Source organism: Pocillopora damicornis, chromosome 6 (genome assembly GCF_964200805.1).
Source record: "Pocillopora damicornis chromosome 6, jaPocDami1.2, whole genome shotgun sequence".
In the NCBI taxonomy this organism is placed as follows: domain Eukaryota; kingdom Metazoa; phylum Cnidaria; class Anthozoa; order Scleractinia; family Pocilloporidae; genus Pocillopora; species Pocillopora damicornis.
Window position 1 is genome coordinate 12,122,501 of NC_142675.1, and position 7,500 is coordinate 12,130,000.

A 7,500-nucleotide genomic window follows, 5' to 3' on the forward strand; every position below is an offset into this window, starting at 1 on the left:
AAACAATCTGAATTCCATCCAGTTGCCAAGCAGTCGATGCCACGAATTCATCAGTTCCCAGTGTATAGTTCCACCTCAGTGCCACATTAGTACTTCCATTCAACACCGGATACTTGACTGTTCGTACGTCATTCCCGCCGGTCGGGGTCCAGGCTGGTGGAGGAGCTGTCCATGTGAAAGATTCAGCTTTAAGTCCAAAAATCGAAACAGAAGAGAAATTCGAGCTTTAGAAGGAATTGCAATATGATCGGTGTAATGGCAGCCATTACATGTGAAAGATTCGGCCTTAAATTGAACCAACATAATAGTTGTTGAAATAACTAATTATTTTAATGGCCCAAGCTATTCATTTACTGAATACATGGTAATTTCCCATTTACCTTCAGTTATTGCCCTAATTAGTAATTATATGCCGTTATAACTACCGGGATCAACGCTTGGCAATAAATGTGATATGCAACTAATATTTTGAGATTACCTAGTATTGAGATCAATACCAACATTATCGGTATTATTTATTATTATTATTATTATTATTATATTATTATTTACTTTTTGATAATATTATCAAAATGAATCTGCTGGCAGGAGTTTGGATTGCAGTTCAAACGCCATTTTTAGCCGCAGCTTGGTCATAACGTTTAACCTTGACGCAGCTGATTAATAGACTTTACTTAAGTTAAACTTTTAATGCATCAGGGAAGTTATCCGTTCGAGTAAAATTACTTCAGTATCTGTCCAAATACTTAAGTTGTGTCAACTTTTCTTCCCTGGAGCAAAGTTTTGGGAACGAGGAATTAATCCTCAAGTTTTTTCACCATTCGATAGGGTTAATAACATAATTCAAAATGGCGTCTATAATCGGGGGCCGCAGGCTAAAATGATCTAGCTTGTTTATTCTTCTTTTCACTCCATCTTTAATCAAAATATACTCTTGGGGACCTAACACGAATGAAGAGGAAATGTGCTGAAGAATACTCAACTGGAAATATAAGGGCTTAAAAGTCTTAAAAACGACGATTTCCCAGATATGGAAATGATTTTGTTGCGCCGCGTAAACATATTTAATTGTCTTCAAGCTGATATTCGTGTACCCCTTTAGCTGCCATCTAACCATATTTTGCATATATTTGGCGGCTGACTTACCATGTTTTGAGTTTTTAAAGATTTCATTGGGTTTGACCTTTCTTTTCGTTATGCGTTTCGTTTAATTTCTGGTTTGGGCACAGTTTGAATTTTCAGCATCAATTTGTCCATCACTCTACGCCATTTTTTTACTCCTCGGCTGTCAACTTATCTGACTTTTCAGTAAACCTTGTCTTATGCATATGCGTTACTTCAAGTGCTCCAGCTAACCCTCATAAAGTCAATAACCAACTGTTCGTTTAAGTTATATCGGAAGGAGATAGAAATGGTAATTTCCCAACACTTCATTTAAGAATTAAGGCATATAATTAAGTTGGTCTAAGGAGTCTTATATTATTGTTGAAAAAGGCCTGATTAATAGTACCTAAAATACCTATCATACTCAAAATGTATCGATGAGGTATAGCAAGCCTTAGTTTCCAGACTTTTTTCTCGTCAATGTTATTGATAATAAGTTTGACAGGTGAAATCTAATCAACTTCCAATGTGGGTAGAATTACGTCAGCATACTGAGAATTGTTGTTGCCATTAGAGATTTGACGAGGTCGTGGACGAAGCTAGTTTTGTAAATCACGTGTCATATCAAAAGCAAATCAGGGTTTTTTTTTAAATGAGATGATCTTTACTGATACTTTCTTGACGTGGATAGGCGAAATATCTCAGAAGAGAACCAACAGGGACGAATGTTAAGATAAATGCAAAACTGCATAAAGAATTTCGCGCCAAGAACAAAACCACTCGACTGTTAAGTCACAAAATCCGCTCACGCGCGTAAGCTAAATTTTATTTCAACAGTGAGACGATTTGACACCACAAATTTCTATTCAACAACGACTATGCAATGCGAAGCGATAGAGAACTAAAAAGAAAATATAACATGACAGGACGGATAATGCATGCACTGTAAGTACCTCCCGTTGTTCCATACAAAGCCTTAGAAAAGTTTTCTAAGGCTTTGTATGGGACAACGGGAGGTACTTACAGTCCACGCGTTTTTCCGTCCTGTCATGAACCGTGTGAGTCGCCATGGCTGTCTACTCGAATGGGTTGCTCTACAAAATATTACCGGTTTTACATTTACTATTGCTTTCTACATCGCTTATTCACAATATCTGGCGTGCTAACCACTCATTTTATCATCTGTTCTGGTCGAGGTTTTTCAGATTTTAACACTATACCAACTAGGATTACTCGTTCAAGACGAAGTTTCTCTTCTACCTGTAATCATCGATCCACCTACTGTGAGATCTTACAACTGTATTTGCTCTGTGATTAATGCTAGATCTGTTCGTAATAGGTCACTTATAATTAAAGACTTGGTTGTTGATAATTCAGTTGATATCTTGGCTATTACGGAGACTTGGCTTTGTCGCCATGGTGATGACGCTCCAATTGGTGAAATATATCCGTCTGGTTACCGGTTTGCACATAATCCTCGACTTGAAGGAAGCGGTGATGGAGTTGGACTGTTATTTAAATCTACTCTCAATGTGAAAACTAAACTGTTCAACGAATTGTTTCGAAGCTCTGAATATCTTGATGCTTCCTTCATTAACCTCAGATCCGTAAACAATATCGTCGTTTATCGCGCACCTATTTCAGCTAGTAAAGGTTTGAATGTTGAATTTTGGATGAATTTTCTACTCTGCTTGAAAAAGTAGTTCCGTGCAGCGCTGAGCTTCTTATTTTGGGCGATTTCAATCTTCGCGTTGATGTCGCTGATAAAAATAATGTTTTTAAGTCCGCATCTTTACTAAACACATTTGACTTACAACAGCAAGTCAACGTATCTACGCACGTTTTAAGACATACTCTGGACTTAGTCATCACAAGATCTAGCATAGAGTGCGATTTTCCTAACAACCTTCGCATTTTTGAGTAGCCTATCTCCGATCATAAGGTTATTATGTTTCATCTTAAGCTGCAAAAGCCATTTAAAACACGTAAAACTATCGTTTTCCGTCGACTAAAGAACTTGGACTTTGAAAAGTTTAATGACATAATTTCCCAATCAGAATTGTTACACAACAACTTGGATTTAAATTCCCTCACAGCTAGGTATGAGACTGTCACCTTAGATGCTCTTGAACGATAGGAGTTTGCTTAAAAAGCTAATTTGCATAATTCGGCTGTCACGCTAGCAAAATCACCAAAGTTCGAAGTCACTACGTCAAAGATAATAAGGGCAAGATCATTTTACATCTCTATGCTTTCTATTATCTTAGTTCAACAAAACAACCGGAGGTTCCAATTACCTGGTCTGGACTTGATAAACATCAACCAAGAAAGATAGAGTACTTTTGATCAATTCCAGAAACTGACCAACGGATGTTTTCCAATAAATTATAGCGAACCTCCAAATAAACGCATATCAAAATTGACATGCTTTCCAACCCTCTCAGATACCACACAATTTAGGAATACAAACGGTATTTTGTTGCGTACAGTGTGTTAGGAAAAGTAAGCTCGTCGACTTTTGAAATTTTCGATGTCGCAAGAGGTTTTACAAGGGCCATTTGCCACTTTGAATATTGAGAGCTCTGAAAATTTTTTTTGAACGTACTTCGAGAAACCAGAGTGGTTTTATTTACTTATCCCTAAATATAGTTTAATGGACATTGTTTGAAGGAAAACTTTGCTCCGATGCGAAATAGCCTGAACCGCTCCTACAGAGATCACCATTTAACTAGTGTTTGGTCATTCTGTAAGATTTGATTACGTCATTTTGACTTACTTTAGCCAAGATATATTATTAATTTATCTTGCTTTTCTTAGCCTTAAACTTAAATTGCATATGAGGCGATTGAACCCTACAAATTTACAATTTAAGTGTTATGAATAAACCGGAAGGTCTACCTTATATTAAAATTGCAGATGCTCTCAGCTACGGTGCAGAAAATGTAATATTTAGGCTTCACATATCTTTGTCAAAATAACAGATTCTTTCAGGCTGATGCGCCCGTATTTTCTCCCCAAACAGCATAGGTTGATTCTAGACGCATAAAATAAACAGCAGACTCGGAAGAGAAACACCTGTACGCAATAAGAATATATAACAAAAGCCAGACACTCAAACTGCCTAACTACACAGAGCTTCTCGTGTTACGAGCTGTTTTGAATAATCTGCATTTTGAACACTTATTGACACGAAACAATCAAGGTCAAATGCACTGATGCAGAAATGTAGAGCTTCTAGATTGATGGAATCAATAGTTTTTAGAATCTTCTTAGATATGGTGTTAAACTTAATGATCAATGAACATAATGTGACTTTGCTTGTTAAAAACTGTAGGGTTTCTCATAAAGCATAATACGGGAGAAACTTTAGTCCAAAGCCGCCGCTTGATCGTTTCGGTTTCCACGTTTAGTAGGTTGCCAGCAGTAAATAAGGCTGACATTATTCCGTCACTTTTAAAGGAAATCAATCGCGTCAAAATGTGCATGCGATCTAATGACGCGAAGTGGCTTTCTGTTATTAAATTTTTCAGAAGTAAAACGATTAGGTATAGGTGAGAAACTTTCCATTTATACATCTGATGCAATAGAATTCAAGGCTTGATTCTTGTAACACAATTTTAGGAAAGCAACTTACCAGAGTAGCAGAATACAAATATTATTGTGGTGAAATATGGGAAGATTAAAAATTTCATTCCAGTCAATTCAAGACACCGGGTTGATAAATGATCGTGGTTTCACAACCTAACTCCCTTCGTCATCAAGTTATTTCCTCTTCCGTGACAAAGCAAAGATCATGTAATGTCAGTTACCCACAATTCCCTTGGCGCTAAATTATTATTATGTATCACTTTTATGGCAACTGATAAGCCAGAGCCATATTGTAGTCATGTCGTTAGTAGATAAGTAAGTAAGTAAGTAAGTAAGGGACTTTCGTGACTTTTTGGGAAGCGATCGGCGGCTCGAAGTGGACATGTAAGTTTACGAGACTCAGTTTTACTCCATAGCGTCTTAATGAAAAGTCCATACATGGAATAAATAACCCATAGTAATTATGTCAATGTGTCGATTTGAGGACAGTTAAAGGTCATTGGCTGATTGATGTAAGTCAACTAAACGCTATTACAGCGTTGACTTGAGCTTCTTTGGGGGCAACTTGGCCGATAAGCGGGATTTTTGTGGAACAAATAGTCGAGTTTCCAAACGAGGTCGAAATAACTAATAATCTTCGTAACTGGCGGTTTTGCTGGGAAGCGCCTGAGCAAGCTGCCAAGCCTCAAAGGGAATAAAAAAAAACCAAATGCAACGCCATGTGTAGTTCAAACCAACATTTACGACCGTTTTTGTAAGCAATATCAAAACTACAGTCGCTATGTTTAATTCATTCTAACTCTACCAACATTGGTTACAACTCTTATACAATAATTACCGGCTTGATACAATCGTACATTGAAATATATTTCCTACAGGATAATTGTTGAATTGTCCAGAAATTTATAGCATGTCCAAGAATCAATCGAAGGTTATAAAACAATCCAACAATTAGTTAAGATCTATCACCACAAATATTGTCAACATTCTTGCAATCAATCGTAAAACAACTTTATGAAGTTTACTTTTAATATTTCCGCTACTTCCCCTGACAATATCAATAATGTTATAAAGCAAGCGTTTAAGATTAAAGTTTGTTTGTGATTTGTGGCGTGTAAATGTCAGGAAGAATTAAATGCCTTCTCTCTTGTAGACTTACGAATCGTGGCACTGGAATTCGAAGTCACAGCAGCTGATGCTCAGACCTTCCTCCGTGTTCTCGTTCTCCCTTTTAAATTGTTGGGTATCTCCGCACCCGAAACGTTAGCGTTTTCGATATCCCCCCTTGGATACCGATAACTAAGTTTGAATAACACCAGAGATGTTCGCAGGGATTGGGTCTATGGAAAAGAGCAATCAATCAGAAGACTTGGGTCAGTTGCTTCGCTCGTAAACAAAATTTAGATACACCATCTGTGATGTGTGAACGATACAAGATCGTAAGACGATTTTTTTTCTGTGCGCAATTTGTGTGAACTTTATGTACTGGAGATCTCGTGGGATAGAACACCATTTCAATAAGGATTTGGGTATTTCAGCAAATCTAAGGCGTGTGGCAGACAAGAAATAATCTCCTTAATTTGGTTTCTGCGGCTGTGATGTACGATTGTATCTAAAAACTAATTAAAAGTGTTAATAACGACAAGAAAATATGAGAGTTACTAGCAACATTGTCTTATCAGATTGCAAAAAAATAGTCGCCACACTGGAAGAGTTTCCTATTCATCTCTTGTGATCTGGGTAATTATATTTCTTTCTCACTCGGGTTTGGCAAGCACTAGTTCCATTTCTGCTACTTACATCATGATTGCTTGGGTATAATCAGAAAATTATGTGAACAACTGAGCACCTACTTCCCCAGACCGAACAACAGTCAACTTATGACAAGTCATGGTCAGCGTTCCGTTAGGGGAGGGGCAGGTGCGCATTTGCTTAGATACTGACATTTATCCAAATGTGGTTACACGTCCAAAACCTTGAATGCGAAAAAAAATCCTACGCTTTTGCGTAAAACGTGCCTTCTTTGAATAAATTAGTAAGGTATGAAAACTTTACGAATTGCCTTAAAATTTGGTCAGAAGACTCCCGAGCTATCAAACCATAAAAAACTGTGTGAAGGAATTCCGTTATTCGAAATCGGTAAAATATTGAAGATCAAATTAGACAGGAAAATTTCAAAGCAACAAATAGCAATAACGAAAATTCCCGACAAACCCCGACTGAAATCGTGCAGAAATTTACTTGTGCGGTCAGTGTTGTTACCCGATTTTCTAAAAGAAATTCCGACCTATTAGAATGTTTGCACCTCGGTTTACGATTAAATCAACCTCAAGGTAAAACATTTTCCCGGATAGCACATTCATAACTTTGCCACCGATACTTAGTGGTGGTGGTTACGCTTTAACTAGGCGTTAGCAGAACTTTGTTTTTGCGAAGGACACCCGCGAAGGACACCCGCGAAGGACACCCGCGAAGGACACCCGCGAAGGACACCCGCGAAAGTCTACCTTGTCCTTAAATATTAAGAGAGAATTTTTCTGGATACCGCGTGAAATCAAAAAAATGTGGCACATGCCTAGAAAAAGCCCTACCTTCATACTTCGCTCAAAGATACCTTAGGGTAAGTCTATAAACGTGGTATAATGTTTTTGTTCAGAACTGTTTTTATTTTCTAGAAAATCACCAAACACTGTATCGAGCCCCAACCGCCATAACAGTGGAAAAAATGAAGCCGACGAGTAGGGCAACAAAAACGCTATTCTTCAAAAGCGCAAAAGAAAGCAAGTCTTTCCGAATATTATCTATTTG